Genomic DNA, 19891 nt, shown 5'->3' with positions numbered 1-19891 from the left:
AGTAGCCATAAGTTTACTGGATGAGCGAAGGGAGTTTAGGTTGTTATAAGGGATTAAAAGTTTAGAAAGAATAGGGTTTTGTTTGGTTGGTATAAGATTTTATGGGCAATAGTGAGTTGAGGGATTAACAGAAGGTTTTGTAGTTCAAGCCAGCCTAGAAGTTTCAGGTTAATACAGTGATGAGTTCTAAAAGGGTTACTAGTGGCAAACGGGCAATGTTGTTGTAGCAAGTAGCCAGTTTGTTAAGGTTGGCTTTCTTAAGGTTAGTAAAAATTGGTGAGGCATAAAGAAGAGTAGACAAAAGATGAGAGTGGGCAATCTTGGCTCTGGATGATGATGTTAGGAAAGGTTTAATTCTATATAGGCTTCCTATTTTTCTATTGACTGTTTTAATGGTGTTGTTGATATGCTGGTCAAAGGAGAGGTTGTTATCAATTGTTATTCCTAATAATTTTGTTGTTGGATCAGGAGCAATGAGAGTGGCATTATTTGAAGAGATGGTGAAGTCCAAGGGGGTGGACCTAGTGCTAGGAGAGAACAGGAGAAGTTTAGTTTAATATAAAAATTAAACAAAACATCACTGCAATAAAACAAACTAGAAGTAAATGAAGTAATATAAGTATGCAAAACTATAGACCGAGAAATCAAAAACAGAAAGCAGACTTATCTTGCAGCTTTTCAAATTCTTGAGTGAGCTTGGATCTCAAAGAAGAGCCACTTTTGTGAAAACGCAAGAACAGTACAATAACTGAGGTGATATGGAGATAGAAAGTATGCATACATGAGCATGAGGTATCATTAAAGGATGCGCATGATATTGTATACCTAGTTTGTCCTTTAAATGCTGTAAGCCACTGTTAAAAAGTTGCTCAAACATTAGTACAGGATCAAAGCTAATTCCTAGAAATATCACATATTGTGTTAATTGCAAGAGAAACTTCATAATAATGTCTCTTTCAAAAAGATATAGAATTACGCTAAACTACTTACATTTTATACCATGATTACTGGCGAAATTTGCCTTCAGTCACCATTGCAGGACACATCAGTGTCTGGCCTTAAAAAAACCTTCAGTGGTTGGAGCTAAAACTTTACCTTACACTTTTCCAACTAGTTTTTATTCCCCAGAACTCATATATTATCCCGACAAATGCTTTAGTTTGAAACATATTCTCCAATATTATAACCCAAGTAGACACCCAACCTAGCTGGTGACTCTGCTTTCTCTTTCCTGGCCAAAATTTGGAACTCCTTTCCTCTCACTCTAAGAAACACAGTAAACACCAACTCTTTTAAGGCACAAACAACAGAATACCTAAAAGATACCTGACTCTGTATATGCACAACTCTTGGATAATACATTTTCGACCCATTGCTGTCTGCTATTCTATACAAGCACTATAGCCTTATCTTAGGGTCACAAATCTCCTCATTGCCCTCTACCTCTCCCTCTTAGTCCTTCTTCCTCACCTACATACATGTATACATGCATACATACATACATACATACATGCATACATACATACATACATACATACATGCATACATACATACATGCATACATACATACATACATGCATACGTACATGCATAAATACATACATACATGCATACTTACATACATACATACATACATACATGCATACATACATACATGCATACATATATACATACATACATGCATACATGCATACATACATGCATACATGCATACATACATATACATGCATGCATACATACATACATACATAGATACATACATACATGCATACATACATATATGCATGCATACATACATACATGCATATATACATACATGCATACGTACATGCATACATACATACATGCATGCATACATACATACATACATGCCAGACTTCTCAACTGACCCTGATTTTCAGGGACGTCCCTGATTCTGACTCAAATTGTAGCTCTGTCCCTCTTAATCCCTCCTAAAACTGGTGACTTTTGGAGGAAAGGTGGTGAGTTAAACTTAATAAATAATGGCAATAATTAAGACCTCTCAGCTGTCCCTGATTTTCAGGGACGTCCCTGATTCTGACTCTGGATTACTTGTATCCACAATACTGCTAGACCTTTCCAAAGCCTTTGATACCATTTCCCACAAGCATCTTCTCTTTCATCTCTCCAACCTTCATCTCTCCCCTGACACCCTTTCCTGGTTCTCCAGCTACCTATCTGACAGATCTCAAGCTGTCAGATGGAAGAACTCTACTTCCTCCTTCTTGCCAACACCCACTTGTGTTCACCAGGGGTCCATCCTCTGACCCATGCTTTTCAACATTTTCATTAACAACCTTCACTCAGTCATCCCTGACACAACAGTTATCCAATATGCAGATGACTCTACCTTAGTCTGTATCGCCTCCAACCTACCTGAACTCCTGACTAAAACTCAAACAGCTTTTTCCACTACCGAAAACTGGATGCACCTCAACCATCTCTCTCTCAACTCCAATAAATCCAAAATACTTCTCTTTCCTCCCTCTAGAAATTTCTCCCTTGACAGGAATGCTTTTACAGTCCTTAGCCAAAACAACTCTGCCATAGAAGTGGTCCGTTCTGCAAAACTCCTCGGCATTACCATAGATGAACACCTTAAATTTGATATCCACATCCAACAAAACATAAAGAAAACCCATCAAAAACTAGGTATGCTGTATAGAAATAACCACTTTCTCTCCAACTCCACAAGGCAAACTATCGCTAATACCTACCTCCTACCCTCTCTACTATATGGAGCCCCTCTACTAACTAACCTTTCCTCTTCCAACACGTCTAAACTCGAAACTTGCTATAATAAAATCTCTAAATTCGCAACTAAATCCAAAACCTCCACTCACCACTGCCTAACCCTACAATCTCTGAACTGGCTTGAACTCTCAAACCTCCTTGACTATCTCCAACTAACCACCGCACACAAACTAATATTCTTTCCAGAAAAATGCCCAGCCTTAACAAACATCCTCCCCCCATACATCCCAACCAGATCTCTGAGATCTGAACACCAAAATTTAATCTCTGTCCACAAACCCAAACACCCTGCAGGCCAACTCCTTCTCTCCTTCACTATAGGCAAAAAATGGAACTCTCTCCCTCCTTTACTCAGGACCACACCTAACCCTGAAACCTTCAAAACCCTACTTTTCTCTTACCTATCCACTAAACGTAAATGTTCCTGCTTTCACCCTACCTAAAATCTCACAATTTTACCCTTTGACCTTTCCACACTCCTGCTCTTCTCTACACTATTACCACTTTTCTATTCTCCTAACTAATCTAGCTAACTTTCTCAGACTAAACAATCTCTCTCTCAACTCCAAGTATTGTATATATTGTAAATATCAAGTAATTCACTGATGCTTATTGCCCAATGAGTCTAAACTTACTGTTCTGAATGTAAATACCTACTAGCTGTTCTACCTAGATCAAAATTGCATTTCAATGTTATTCTATCCACCTGTACCTGACTGCATGACCTCATATATGTATTTAGTAACACATTATGTAACCTTCGTAACCATGTTTGTATGTATTTCCATTGCATTATGCAAACCTTTGTAACCATATTGCTTATTGGAGCTTTTCTCCCCGGGCCTCCACTGAAAAGGGGCACACCTCTGGCCCAGTCAACTTCCCCGGTAATCAAATTGAAATAAATAAATAAATAAATAAATAAAGAGCTGTAGATTTCTTTTACCTCACAAAACGTACATTAATTCATATGCTGTGATTCTGTGAATGTCTCAAGTCAATAGCACAAATATTTTAAAAGTGTCCCTGATTGTCCCTGATTTTTTCTGTCTTTGTTCCTGATTCTGTTGAAATGTATCTCTGATTGGTTGAGAGATATGATACATGCATACATACATACATGCATAAATACATACATACATACATAGATACATACATACATACATGCATACATACATACATACATGCATACATACATACATGCATAAATACATACATGCATAAATACATACATGCATACATACATGCATACATACATACATGCATACATACATACATACATGCATGCATACATACATACATACATAGATACATACATACATGCATACATGCATACATACATACATACATGCATGCATACATACATGCATGCATACATACATACATGCATACATGCATACATACATAGATACATACATGCATACATACATGCATGCATACATACATAGATGCATGCATACATACATACAAATGTTTCACGCACGGGCATTAAAGCCCTTCTAGCTTGCCAATATGCCAAAACACTTGTTCCCATAATAAATGTCCAGGCTGTTCTTAAAAATATCTAAACTAGTACTTGCTTTAATGTAATTTGGTAATCTGTTCCAAGCATTAGCTACTCTGTCAGAGAACCAGTTAGTGCACTTCTCATTCCTATAGAATCTTCTACATGGGTTATCTGATGATTCTCCACTACTTTTTGATAACCCCAAACATTCCCAGAGGTAGTTGTCCCTAAATGCCCTATATACCGGAATAAGATCTCCTCTTAAATATCTGTAAGAGACACTGTACAAGTTCAGATATTTTAGTGTTTCAGAATAACTTAGATGTTCACATCCATGGATGCCCTTGGTATATTTCCGCTGTACTCTTTCCAGTTTATTCATGCTATCTTTCCTATAGGGTTTCCATATTGTTATTCCATACTCACGTTTGGGTCTAATGTAACTAACAAACAATTATTTCATTATGTTTGATTTCCTAGACTTTATAAATCTTTTTATAAAACTTATAGCTCTATAATTATCAATAGCCAATTGGTTGATATGATTAGAAAAAACTCATAGCTGAATCTACCCATATACCCAGGTCCTTAAATGAGTCTACAGTTTCAATCACTGTGTGCTGTATTAAATATACACCTTTCAGTTTATGTCTCCCAAATGTCATATGCTTAGTTTTTGATGTATTCATCAACATATTATTCTTCTGTGCCCAAATGGTCAATTTAGTCAAATTATTTTGCAGACATGCCTTATCTGTAATGCTTGTAATCAGTTTACCCAATTTCAGGTCATCTGCATACAGACTGTAGAACACCTCAGATGAAAAAGTTAGGTCTGAAAGATACAATCTAAACAAGTAAGAGCCTAGGACAGAGCCCTGTGAGACACCTTGACTGTAACCAAGGGTTTCACCTGTCCACTTGGTGTGCTCCTAAAACATTCTTTCTCACCTTTAATACTAATGCTCTCCTTACCTGCTTTTTTCTCCTACCAGCAAGTTCATTTCTAATCATGTTTCATAGCTCTTTAGATGCTGCTGCTAATAACTGATGATACTCCATTTCCATTTAAATGTTGTATATTTGTCAATTACAGTTATACCTCTCTTTACTATCTTCTTTATGTAATGTATTTTCCAGAGCCCCCCCCCCACAAAGAAGTTTCATATCGCATTACATGATGCTGCTATTAATGTTTACATTCTGTATATTTGTTGATTATTTGCAAACCTCTGTTTTATATGTTCTTTATGTAATGTTGGAATTTTTCTGGAACTTTTCTCCCTGGGCCACCACTAGATAGGGGTAGCTGGGCTATCACTGTAAACAAATGGAATAAATAAACAAATAAATAAATAAATAAATAAATAAAACTAGTCTTTAAGTTTGCATTCCCTGTTTTCTTGCCTGAATAAATCTTACTGCTGTATACGATAGACAAGGAATCAGGCTTTATTTACACAACATGCATCAATCAACACCTCATGCACACTTGTTTAAACATCACATCAGCTTTACATATATAATGTAAATGAAGAAAATATGTGGACACCACCAACAAAGAAACCAACAGAAAAAATAGGAAGCACCGAGGGCTCGAGAGACAAACTGTGGCTGTTAAAGGAACCACTGCAAAATTAAAGCTGAGTGCTTTCATAGGTTCATAGGTTGGTACTAGGCTATCGGCCCTAGGACCTATACAAGCCTAGCCATAACAATTCCCTGGCTATTTCTTCCCACACTATTTACTTCCCTGGACCCCTGTCTAGCAGGGCGACTTACATGATCCCCGGGGTGAATTTCCTTTCTCCCATCCAATCGTCAAGGTTCCTTTTGAAGAGGGCCAAAGAGGTGCTCTGCTTGACATATATGGGCAGTCTAATCCAGAGTCAGGGGAGTCTCTGGGTCAGGAACCTATCCCTCCAGCATGTTTTGTTTATTGTGATGACAAGATTTAGATCCCTGGAGCGTATGGCTCTGAGGGATTGGGATTTCTTTAAGTGTATCATGTCCAACCGCTCTGGGTTTGACATGGCCTTGTATGTTAAGCAGAGATCGCCTCTGAGTAGACAATATACTGCAGAGTATAGCTGGAGTTTTTTAAGGTGGTCAGCATAGGGCATCTGCTTTAGATCTGTGATTCTTTTACAGAGGTATTTCTGTGGCCTTTCCAGTTGTTGCAGATGTCTTGAGAGGTACATTCCAAATGGGGTGTTGAATTCTATAATGGGTCTAATGAGGAGTGAGTACAGTGGGACAATGACCTCCTTTTTTCTGGATGAAAAGCCCTTAGTGATGAGGTGTGCCACACAGAAGGATTTCCTGACTGTTGTGGTGATGTAGTTATTGAAGGTGAGACCACTGTCCATCTGTGTCCCTAAGTTTCTTATCACACTTTCGGTGTTTAGTGTACTGCCAACTATGTGCTAATTTACGGGCACATGTTTTTTTCCCAAAGGGGATAACTATACATTTCTTGGCATTGAGCTTGAGCCCATGGCACTGGCACCAAGCATCTGTTTCTGTAAGGCCCTTTTGTAGAGTATCCACATCATTTGGGGATACAATAATGGCTCCCAGTTTGCAGTCATCTGCGAACATTGTTAGCCAGAGTCCCTTAGTGTTGGTCTGTACTTCAGAGAAGTAGATGCTAAACAAGAGCAGTCCTGGGACTGAACCCTGAGGTACTCCACTTGTCACTTGCCTGGAGCTGGATTTGGAGTCAGCTACTTTTACAATGTGGGTTAAGCCATTTGGCAACCCTTCGAGTGACGTAGGGATTAATGCCCAACTTAGTAAGTTTATCTATGATTCCAGAGTGGGAGATGGTGTCAAAGGCCTTGGTGAGGTCCAGATAGGCTGTGTGGACTGCCTTACCTTCGTCTACGGCACTGGAGACTGATTTGAAGAAGTCAGACAGGTTCAGGAGACAATATCGGCCCTTCACGAACCCAAACTGGATGGGGGGTCCAGTATTTGAAGGTTACCAATGTCTTTGTTTAAAAGTTCCATGATAATGCGTTTCATGGCCTTGCAAATCTGGCTCAACAGACTGATGGGGCAGTAGTTCCTGGGATGCAAGGTGGATCACCCCTTGTGGAGTTGGATAACTGTAGCTGTGCGCCACTAAGTGGGCATGAAGCCTGAGGTGAGGGTGTGATTAAACATGACACTTAGGTGAGGTGCCAGTTCATTTTGTAGTTCATGTAATACACAGCCCAGGATGTCATCTGGTCCCATGGATGCTGTATTCTTAGCTTTGGAGTGTCGTTTTTTTATCTGTGTGGCTGTTATTACCAGAATTTGGCAATCTTCTGGCATTGAAATGGGCCATTTAGGAGGTGAGAGGGGGTGAAGTTGGCACTGAATTGATCTACCAGGATATTGGCGATATCCTTTGGATCAGTATATTTAATGCCATTCTGTTGTAGCTCAGAGCAGATCTGAGCATTGCCATTTAAATTCTTGACATAGTTATAGAATGCCTTTTGGTTGTCTTTGGAATCTTTGACAATTTTATTTTTGTAACTAACTTTGGAGGATTTTATGAGGGATCTCAGCTTCTTACTGAGGCTGGTAAGGGAGTTTTTTGCATCCTGGGATTTTCCTCTTTTCTGCAACAATTTCTTCCTTTAGTTGTAAAGTTAGTTTATGGCAGGGTACCACCAGATTGGCTTCCTTTTTTTGCAGGTGAGCATCTTGGTTCTATTTGGGATGGCATGATTCATGCATGAGTGGATGAGCTTGTACAGTGCCTTAGTGTAGGACTCAACAGTCAAACTTTCCGTTCCCATCTGCATGGGTGTCATGAAGTTTGTCACTTCTGACTTGAGTAGCATGAAGTTGGCTTTGGAGAAGTTTTTTTATGGAGGTTTCCTTACTGGGTGGTGGGGTTGGATGTGGATGTTAAGGGTGATTAGCTTATGGTCTGACCTGACCAACGAGGGGTGACCATAGGTGTGGAGCATCAATTTCCTATGTTGGTATTGACCAGGTCTAGGATATTGGAGCCCCTGGTGGGACTATGGATTAGTTGATTTAGGGCAATGGAAGTTATGAATTCCAAGAACTGTTGGGCAAAGGTGTTGGTACACGAGTAGTTTTCCCAGTTAATGGCAGGGTAGTTGAAATCACCTAGTATTAGGGTGTTTGGGTGTATCTTAATATTTTCCAGTATGTTTAGAAAGGTGTAGTGAGAATCTTGGGGCATGGTGGGGGATCTATAGCAAGCTACAATTTGGATTGCAGTCTCACCTAGTGTTATTTGCACCTGGAGAATTTCAGATGCATTGTGTTGGGCAACTAGCCTGGTGGTGTGAATATCCTTGGTGAATATGGACACTCCTTCACCTTTAGTGTTTCGATCCTGGTTTGGTGGCCGAAACGTGTGGTAAGAGTTGTAGCCTGGTATTGCAGGGGTGCTGTCTGGACCCTTGAACCAGGTCTCAGTTACTGCACAGATATCGATGTTCTCCATTTTTAGGAGTGCCTCGAGAGAGTGCATTTTGAGGTTTAGATGTCTAGCATTGAGTAGCATTACCTTCAGATTTTGCATACTTGTACCTGTTATGGTTGTGGTTTCGTCCTTTGAAATTTGCCTAAAAAAGACACTATGGGGTGGCAAGAGCCTTAGCCAGTAACCTGAATCCCAGGGGCAACAGGTGCAGACCATCTCTGGCAAAGCATCATGGTCTGTCAATCATATCATCCCAGGCAGATAGATGACACCAGAAGCTTAGCCAATTGTTGAAGTCAATCATTTTGTCCATATATTGTGGTATCATTCTGGGTGAAGGCATCAGGGCTAGGGTCATACCTGCCTGGGCCACATGATCCGAGAGCTCTTCCATGTTTCTTTTCATGTAGTCCAAGGAGGTATGTCTCAAGTCATTCACTCCAACATGGACAATGACAGAGTCATATTTGTACTTGTTGTGGAGTGACTTGAGTACATGCATTACGTGACAGATCCTGGCACCCAACAGGCAGCTGACTGTAATTTTCCCCTTGTTCAACCTGGTGAGTGAGACATCAGTGTGCCTGACTATAGAGTCACCTATGACTAAAGTATTAGGTACGTTGTCTTGCCTTAGGGGCTGATGCTGGGTGGCACACTGGTGTTGTGAGCTATGTGACACTTTGGTTGTGATTTGTGTTTGCATTTAATTTTCGGAGGTCCTTGTTGCTTGAGCAGATTACAGTTAAGAGCCTCCACATATGTGGATTTAGTGTTGCTATGTGTGGGTGTTGGTGATGTGAGTTTAGAAGGGCTATGTGTTGTTTGAGGTGTAGTGTGCATGTTAACATTGTCCTCTTGACTGTCTAGCACAATTTTGGGTGGAGAGAGCTTTGCTTCCAGTTTGGCTATGTAAGTGCATCTCTCACAGGTTGTAGTGTTGGGTGGTAGGAGGAGACGGTTGTCTGTGTGCATGAGGCAATTACTGCATTGCCCCAGTATGCCCACATTCACCAGGTGGACAGGAGAAATCACCGGAACCTGACCCTTGGATATGCCTGGTTTGCTGCCCCTTTTTTTTTTTTTTTTTTTTTTTTTAAGTACAGGAGCAGTTTTCCCTTACTTTAGCAAGGTACTTTGCAATTATAGGCTGTTTAGTGCCTATGATTAATTCCTCCTTATTAATAATGTGAGTTGAGTGCTTGTATCAGTTTAAGGCTTCCTAGTACTTTCCAGCAGGTAATAGAGCAAGTGCTAGTCACAGGGATGATTAAAGGTAATATAAAAAATGGTTTATCCTAAACACTGCAGTGTGCACTAGAGAAGTTAAATGTGAAAGTAGGTAACTTAAGGTTTACCTGTCTAAAAAGTTAAGTTTTAGTGGAGAGTCACTATTTTTAAAACAGCAAGATAGATTGAAAGGGGGTGATCAGTTTTGTATTCTGGTACTATGGAATACAGTAGGATGGCCAATAAATTGAAATAGTTAAAGGGGAGTGATTTCACAAAATGATAATTTTGTGCTTACTCACACAAGCCAGTGAAAGCAGAGAGGAAATGAGATATATGGCCAAATTAACATAAGAGGCAGGCAACTAGAAGACAGTGGTATTTAAGAACACAACCGTGACAGGGTGGGAGGATGAGGAAAAAATGTCTGCCTGACTCACAACAGACAGAGCTGTGGTCCCTTTTGAAGTTTTAATATGCAGTTAAAAGCAGAATAGAAGTAAAGCACAAGGTAAAGAAAAGAAATCACAGTATTCAAAATATAAAAAGGCAATAAACTAATACAAAACACAACAAATAAAAAGCAAACTAACCTTTCCTTCACAGCAAAGTGTAGCAGAGTTTGGGTGAGCCTTTCTAATAAAGCTCTGAAATGTTTTATTTTACTCCTTAAATTGAAGGTTTAGTTCCTAGCTGCATTTAAGGTGGAGGTGGATTACATCAAGGATCAGCTCTGAGCCCTTTCTTATTTGCAATGGTGATGGACACGTTGATAGACGAGATCAGACAGGAGTCCCCGTGGACTATGATGTTTGCAGATGACATTGTGACCTGTAGTGAAAGTAGGGAACAGGTGGAGGAGACCCTGGAGAGGTGGAGATATGCTGTAGAGAGAAGAGGAATGAAGGTCAGCAGGACTAAGAAAGAATATGTGTGTGTGAATGAGAGGGATGATAGAGGAATGGTGAGGATGCAGAGAGTAGAGGTGGCGAAGGTGGATGAGTTTAAGTACTTGGAATCAACAGTTCAGAGTAATGGTGAATGTGGAAGAGAGGTGAAGAAGAGAGTACAAGCAGGATGGAGTGGGTGGAGGAGAGTGTCAGGAGTGATTTGTGACAGACGAGTACCAGTAAGAGTGAAAGGGAAGGTCTAAGAGAGGGTAGTGAGACCAGCTATGTTATATGGGTTGGAGACAGTGGCATTGACAAAAAGGCAGGAGTCAGAGCTTGATGTGGCAAAGTTGAAGATGTTAAGATTTGCACTGGGTGTGACGAGGCCGGACAGGATTAAGAATAAGTATATTAGAGGGTCAGCCCAGGTTGGAAGGTTTGGAGCGAAAGCCAGGGAGGCAAGATTACATTGGTTTGGACATGTGCTGAGGAGGGATGCAGAGTATATTGGGAAAAAGATGCTAAGGATGAAGCTGCCAGGTAACAGGAAAAGAGGAAGGCCTAAGATAAGGTTTATGGATGTGGTGAGAGAGGACATGTAGGTGGTTGGTGCGACAGAGCAAGATGCAGAGGACAGGAAGAAATGGAAACAGTTGATCTGCTGTGGTGACCCCTAATGGGAGCAGCCAAAAGAACAAGAAGAAGTTCCTAGCTCCACACGCTTAGTTTACAAATGATTGACCTTAAGTGACCTCTTCTATCTTATGTACGAGACCTTAATTGATCAGTTCTAATTTCTGCCTGACTCACAAGAGACAGAGCTGTGGTCTCTTTTGAAGTTTTAATATGCAGTTAAAAGCAGAATAGAAGTAAAACACAAGGTAAAGAAAATAAATCACAGTATTCAAAATATAAAAAGGCAATAAACTAATACAAAATACAACAAATAAAAAGCAAACTAACCTTTCCTTACAGCAAAGTGTAGCAGAGTCTGGGTGAGCCTTTCTAATACTTACCTGTGTTTCCACACTATTGGATAACTGAGGGGGTGGAGCTAGGCACTAAACCTTCTATTTAAGGGGTAAAATAAAACATTTTAGAGCTTTATTAGAAAGTCCCACCCAGACTCTGCTACACTTTGCTGTGAAGGAAAGGTTAGTTTGCTTTTTATTTATGTAAAACAGAACTTCATCAGAACTTTAAATGCAGTGAAAAGAGCCCTCAATGAATGTTTTTTTTAAAGTCATGTGACACAATGAATTAGGACATTACAGCTAGATAAACTTGTACAAACTTAAATCAAAATTTCACTTGAAAAAAAAAACTAGAGTATCCAATAGTGTGGAAACACATGTAAGTATTTACACTTTTAAAGACATTTGATATTAGTGCTTTCATTCATACATGGTGATTTATCAACTTGCAAAAAAATGGCCAATTTAATTCCTTTGCCACAAGGTAATTCTTAAAGTTAACACTCAGAGGGACTGGGTTAACAAAGTCAAACACAAAAAATGTAAATGTTCTAAAGTCACTACAGGAAATAGCATGCTTAGCCAAAGCATTCTTGCCATCTTTGTTTCTAATAGCCAGGGGATGTTCAGAAATATGTTTGTGAAGCTTTCTAATAGTCTTGCCAACACAGTAACAATGACAAGAATCACATGCAGCAAGATAAACCACATTGGTTGAACCACAAGTACATTTTCCTTTTGCCTATATCTGTAAATCACTGTGCTTTAATGTGCTTTAATAATGTTGGGACCTTTATTAATAAATCTAAAATATTTGCTCTCATTACAATGAGACATCTACTTTTTGAGATGTTTACTATCAGATGGTCCCTTTTCAAAAAGTTTTTTAAGAAAGGACTAATATCAAATGTCTTTAAAAGTGTAAATACTTTTTATGTTTCCACACTGTTGGGAATGCTAGTTCTTTTTCAAGTGAAATTTTAAGTTTGTATAAGCTTGTATAGCTTTAATGTCCTAATTGATTGTGTCACATGACTTTTTAAAAAATATTTACTGAGGGTTTTTTTTTACTACATTTAAGTTCTGATGAAGTTCTGTTTTGCATAAATAAAGAATGAAAGTCTTTCTTTCTGTTTTTCCCGGCTAGGGGTCGCCACAGCGGAACTCCGGTCGGCTAATGATTGGCAGTGGATTTTTACAGTGCCGAGTTGCCAGCCTGATGCTCAACCTTCAAAGAAGGCACACCTATTCACGCATGCACCTACCTGCATGTCTTTAACGTCACTCGACCGCGGGGAGGACATGCAGACTCCACACAGAAGGCTCTCCAGCTGAAAATCAAATGGGAGAACCTCTTGCTGTGAGGTGATAATGCAAACCACTGCACCACCAAATAAAGAACAAAAGGTTCATAGGTTCATAGGTTCATAGGTTTATACTAGGCTATCTGCCCTAAGGCATTTATAAGCCTAGCCCAAATTATTGTGGCTTACGCCACCCCTTATATGAAAAAATACTGTGCCCATTAGTTTGTTATGCCTCTGTCCAGCAGTGACCCAGAGATGATTCCCGGGGTAAACCTACGATCTCCCATCCACAGGTCTAGATTTCTCTTGAACAGAGTCAGCGAGGTGCTCTGCCTCACATGGACCGGGATTTTATTCCACAGCATAGGGAGTCTCTGAGTGATAAATCTATCCCTCCAGCACGTCCTATTTATATCCGTGCTAAGGTTTAAGTCGCTTGCTCTAGTGGTTTTGGTGGATTTGGATTTTTGAGGTGGAGCATGTCCATTAATTCCGGGTTGGGCGTGGTCTTGTATGTCAGGCACATGTCACCTCTGAGCAGGCGGTATGCGACTGAATAGAGCTGGAGTTTCTTCAATCTGGCAGCATATGACAGATTTTGGAGTCCTTATCCTTTTGGTGAGGAACTTTTGGGGTCTCTCCAATTGCTGCAGATGTCGGGTGAGATACATCCCGAATGGGGCATTGTACTCGATCATTGGTCTGATAAGTGAAGAGTACAGGGGAACAATGACCTCACTAGATCTGGATGTGAATCCCTTCATGATCAGGTGGGCAATGTAGAAGGTCTTTCTAACCACTTTAGCAATGTGAGTGTCAAAAGAAAGGCCACTGTCAACCTGGGTCCCCAGGTCCCTGATAACCTCTTCTGTGCTTAGTGGATTGCCACCTATATGGTAGCTTGGGGTTACCTTGTTTTTCCCGAAGGGTATGACTATACATTTTTGGCGTTTAACTTCAGGCCATGGCTCTGGCACCAGCTATCTGTTTCCGTGAGTCCCTTCTGAAGGATATCCGTGTCCGATGCACTTTCCACTATGGCCCAGTTTGCAGTCATCTGCAAACTTTGTCAACAAAGTCCTCCCATGTTGGCCTGTACTTCTGAGAAGTAGATGCCAAACAATAGGGGCCAAGGACCAAGCCCTGTGGGACACCACTTGTGACCGGCTTGGAGTCTGACACAGCGCCAGCAACTCTAACCCTGTGGGTTCTGTCCTTAAGCCAGTTTGCAACCCATCTTGTGACATATGGGTTTACATTTAAGCTGGTAAGTTTTTCTACAATACCGAGTGGGGTATTGTGTCGAAAGCCTTTGCAAGGTCAAGGTAGGCTGTATGGACTGCCTTTCCCTCATCAATGGCCTTGGTGTCTATTTCGAAGAAGTCGACCAAGTTCAAAAGGCATGATCTTCCCTTGACAAAGCCAAACTGGGTTGGGTCCAATGTCTGCAAGTCCCCTATATCTTTGTTTATGAGCTCCATTATGATCCTCTCCATAGCTTTGCAGACTAGACTTGTTAAGCTTATGGGGCGGTAATTACCAGGGTCCGTGAGGCGCCACCTTTGTGGAGTGGGACCACAGTTGCCGTCACGCCACTCCTTGGGCACGTATCCTGTGGTAAGGCTGAGATTAAACAGCTGCCTTATGTGCGGGTTTAATTCCTCATTTAGCTCGTGTAGCACACAGCCGGGGACACCATCCGGTCCCATTGATGCTGTGTTTTTAGCTTTAGAGAGCAGCTTTCACCTGCGCATTTGAGATGTCTGGGAGGCTACACTCGGCTGGGATAGTTATCTCTCCTTTAGGGGAGAGGGGTGAAGTTTGCACTGAACCTGTCTGCCAGTATGTTGGCAATGTCTGTGGGTTCAGTGATTTTTGTATCATTTTGGACTAATTCTGAGCATATCTGTGAGTTTCCACCCAGGTTCCTAACATAGCTGAAAAGGCCTTATGATTGTCCTTTGAATCCATGGCAATTTTTCTCTCAAAATTGGCCTTAGTTGATTTTATGAGTGCTCGTATTTTTTACTAATAATGATCAGGGGTGACTTCCCTTTTATGGATTTTGTTCTATCATGTAATAGCTTTCTCCTCTTATTGTAAAGTTTGTTAATGGCTGGGGTCCACCAGACTGGACGTTTGCCCTTTGTGGAAAGAGTCTTGGTTTTATTTGGGATTGCCTGATCCATGCAGTCCTGGAGGTGTTCATAGAAGGCATTTGTAAGGGCTTCCGCAGCTTGGGTTGTGGTTTCCTCTGACTCAGGGGCCTTGAAGGATACCACACCAGTCTTGAGTAGTGTGAAGTTTGCTTTAGAGAAGTTCTTCACTATGGTCTTTTTTGTTTGGGGTGAGGGCGGGATGTGGATTTCCAGTGAGATTAGTTTATGATCAGATCTCACCAATGAGGGATATACTTCGGTGTGGAGCATTTTGTCCCCATGTTTGTGACAATGAGATCTAGTATATTTTCTCCTCTCGTGGGAACAGTGACTAGCTGTTCCATGGCATTTGAATTTATGAACTCCAGGAACCGTTGGGCTAGAAAGTTAGGGCTTGAGTAATGTTCCCAGTCTATATTCGGGTAGTTGAAGTCACCCAATATGATGGTGTTTGGAGATACATTTATACCCTCCAGTGTCTTCAGGAAGGCTGTGTGGGGTTCCTGAGTTTGAGAGGGTGGCCTGTAGCATGCTACAATTTGTAGAGCAGTTTTGCCTATGGTTAGTTGCACCTGGATGGTTTCCGAGCTTCATGCGTTGCCACCAACCTGGAGGTGTGAGTATCCTTTATGAATATGGATACACCCCTCCTTTTGTGGAGTGGTCCGGGTTTTGGGGCGGACGCATGATATGAGGTAAAACCTAATAGTGCCGGGGTGCTCTCAGGAGCCTTGAACCAGGTTTCAGTTACAGCACAGACATCGATGTTCTCCATACTGAGAAGGGCCTCGAGTGCGTGCATTTTGAGATTTAGACTTCTGGCATTGAGCAGCATTACCCTCAATTTCTTCCCATTTTTGTTTTCTAGGGTGGTAGGTTTAGAATTTGAGCCTTGCCTAAAAAGGCACTATGGGGTGGCAAGAGCCTTAGCCAATATCCGGAATCCCAGGGTGACAGGTGCAAGCCGTCCCTTGAAGCAGCGTGGCTTGTCAAGCATGTCATCCCAGGCAGACAGACACTGGATCCCCTTTGAATGACACCAGACATTAAGCCAATTGTTAAAGCTGATCATCTTGTCTCTATACTGTGGCATCATTCTTGGTGAAGGAAGGATACTGCTCAGGGTTAGGGTCATACCTGCCTGGGCTACATAATCAGAGAGCTCCTCTATGTCTCTTTTCATGTAGTCCAGGGAGGTACGTCTCAGGTCGTTCACACCAGCATGGACAATGACTGTGTCATATTTGTACTTGCCGTGGAGTGACCCAGTGCTTGTGTTATGTGGCGGATTCTAGCGCCCGATAGGCAGCTTACTGTGACCCTCTCCTTGTTCAGCCTGGTGAGTGGGACGTCAGTGTGTCTGACTATGGAGTCACCTATGACAAGTATGTTTGGTGTTGTATTTGGCCTTAAGGGCTGTGACTGCTTTGCACACTGCTTTTGTGGTTTATGTGTTGCTTGTGGGGTGTCTTGAGGTAGCAGTTGTTTGGGTGTCTGCTTTGGAGGCCTCTGCTGTTTAGGTAAATTTTACTCAGAGCCTCTGAGTATGTCTTTGTGTGTTTATGTGTTTGATTCAGTGGAGTGGTAGCATTATGTGAGGCTGGTTTTGTGGTGTGTGTAGTTGCCTTCTCCTCCTGTCTGGTCTTGCCAGTCCTGAGTTGAGAGAGCTCAGCCTCCAGTTTGGCTAAATAGCTGCATCTCTGAAGTATTTGTGTTATGTGGGAGGAGGAGAGGGTTGTCTGTGTACATGAGGCAGTTATAACATTGCCTCAAGATTCCCAGATTCACCAGCTGGACCGGAGAGGAGATTGACAACTGACCTTTGGACATGCTGGAATAATATTGGGAAATCCTTAATTGAAAACAAGGGCCAGTGGGGAGTGAGGGTGTAGTGCTTTTAATTTTTAGTGCTGACTTATATAATTGCTTTAGTGAGCAAGTGCCAGGTAACTTGAGTGCAATGTGTTACAAGTAACTAAATGCAAAACGACAAACAGTAACTTTCTTTCAAGTGAAACAAGGAAATAAGTACAGTAAGCAATGCAGATATCACTAGTGATCCACAGAAGCGCTGAGAAGTTGTGTATTAGGTGGAATTAGCTTCCAGGAAATAACAAGCAAACAAACAACAAGCATATAAACAAAGCTAGATTCAGTAGGCCTGGATCTAGTCTATGCTAGAGCAAACAAGGTGAACCAATTTCAGTAAGATACAGTTCAAATATTCAGGCACTATAAACCTTTAACCAGAAAATTCCCAGCTCAGAAGGGCAGAGTCCAGCCTCTTCTCCCACAAGAGTGCAGACCACGAACCTTCTTAATGTAAAATAACTGGCCTGAAGCCCAAGTGCCTAAACCAGAACTAATACACTTGGACACTGGGCTCTCAATCAGCAGTTCCCAACTTAGAAGGATGAAAGCTACCTGTCCTGCCACCACAGTGCTTGCCACAAACCTTCCTAATGTAAAACTGGTCTGAAGCCCAAGTGCTTAATCCAAAAGACTTGAATGATAGCTACACTTTAATCAAGTTACAACCAAGCAGTAATAAATACCATTGAATACTTTAGAGAATGTCTGGATTAGTGCTCAAGTTACACAAACAAAGCTAGATCCAGCAGGCCCGAATCCAGTCTATGCCACAGCAAACAAGGCGCACCAACTTCAGTAAGAAACAGTTCAGATATGCATGCACTATAAGCCTTTAACCAGAAATTCCCAGCTCAGAAGGGCAGAGTCCAGCCTCTCCTCCCACAAGAGTGCAGACCACGAACCCTCTTAATGTAAAATAACTGGCTTGAAAGCCCAAGTGCTTAAACCAGAATTAATACACTTTTAGAATAACAGACACTGAGCCCTCAATCAGCAGTTCTCAACCTAGAAGGATGTAAGCTACCTGTTCTGCCACAACAGTGCAGACCACAAACCCTCTCAGTGCAAAACAACTAACTGGTCCGAAGCCCAAGTGTTTAAACCAAAAGGCTTAGAATGAGTTACACCAAGCAGTAATAAATACAATTGAGTATTTTAAGATGATGCAAAAGTAAAAAGAAGTAGGTAAAAACACAAGTACAGTAAAAGCAGATGAAATTTTTTTTTTTTTTTTTTTTTTTTGTGCTCAGCTTTAACTTTACAGTAGTTCCTTTAACAGCCGCAGTTTGATTTTCTCTTGACCCTTCAGTTCTTCCTCCCTTTGACAGCCGCAGTTTGATTTTCTCTTGCGCCTTCAGTTCTTCCTCCCTTTAACAGCCGCAGTTTGATTTTCTCTTGACCCTTCAGTTCTTCCTCCTTTTAACAGCCGCAGTTTGATTTTCTCTTGCGCCTTCAGTTCTTCCTCCCTTTAACAGCCGCAGTTTGATTTTGTCTTGACCCTTCAGTTCTTCCTCCCTTTAACAGCCGCAGTTTGATTTTCTCTTGCGCTTTCAGTTCTTCCTCCCTTTAACAGCCGCAGTTTGATTTTCTCTTGCGCCTTCAGTTCTTCCTCCCTTTAACAGACGCAGTTTGATTTTCTCTTGTGCCTTCAGTTCTTCCTCCCTTTAACAGGCACAGTTTGATTTTCTCTTGCGCCTTCAGTTCTTCCTCCCTTTAACAGCCGCAGTTTGATTTTCTCTTGCGCCTTCAGTTCTTCCTCCCTTTAACAGCCACAGTTTGATTTTCTCTTGCGCCTTCAGTTCTTCCTCCCTTTAACAGCCGCAGTTTGATTTTCTCTTGCGCCTTCAGTTCTTCCTCCCTCTAACAGCCGCAGTTTGATTTTTCTCTTGCGCCTTCAGTTCTTCCTCCCTTTAACAGCCGCAGTTTGATTTTCTCTTGTGCCTTCAGTTCTTCCTCCCTTTACCAGCCGCAGTTTGATTTTCTCTTGCGCCTTCAGTTCTTCCTCCCTTTAACAGCCGCAGTTTGATTTTCTCTTGCGCCTTCAGTTCTTCCTCCCTTTAACAGCCACAGTTTGATTTTCTCTTGACCCTTCAGTTCTTCCTCCCTTTAACAGCCGCAGTTTGATTTTCTCTTGCGCCTTCAGTTCTTCCTCCCTTTAACAGCCGCAGTTTGATTTCCTCTCGCGCCTTCAGTTCTTCCTATTGTTTCTAAATGCAATGGCTATCTCTCTGCTCATATAACCTATCCTCTTCATTTCTTTCTTCCCTCTACATACCGGGAGCTGACTCTGTTTTTTGATTGTGACTCTTTCAGTATGCCAAATCTGATTTCTGCTGTATATATAATGGATGTATATGTTGTGTTTTTGCACTCACACTATATTTAATGTCATTTATCTGTTGCCTTTATTCCCTCAAGCCAATTATAATATTCTCTTGCTATGTAATTTTATTAATTTTATATATATATATATATATATATATATATATATATATATATATATATATATATTGCATTTTGTCATTCACTCAATATATATGATGTAACTATTGTATTTTTCCCAAGATGAGACTATAATAGGTCTAATGAGATGAGCATTTTATCCTGATTAACAAATTCAAAATAAAATACAATAAATGTCTAGCCAAAAATATCAAATTATTATATCTAGCCCTAATATGCCATTATTCCGCAGTTTTTATACAAAGAGTCTTATATTCA

Source organism: Protopterus annectens, chromosome 11.part0 (assembly GCF_019279795.1).
Source record: "Protopterus annectens isolate FY-2018-M chromosome 11.part0, PAN1.0, whole genome shotgun sequence".
Classification (NCBI taxonomy): Eukaryota; Metazoa; Chordata; order Ceratodontiformes; family Protopteridae; genus Protopterus; species Protopterus annectens.
Note: the sequence above shows the minus strand (reverse complement) of the source record.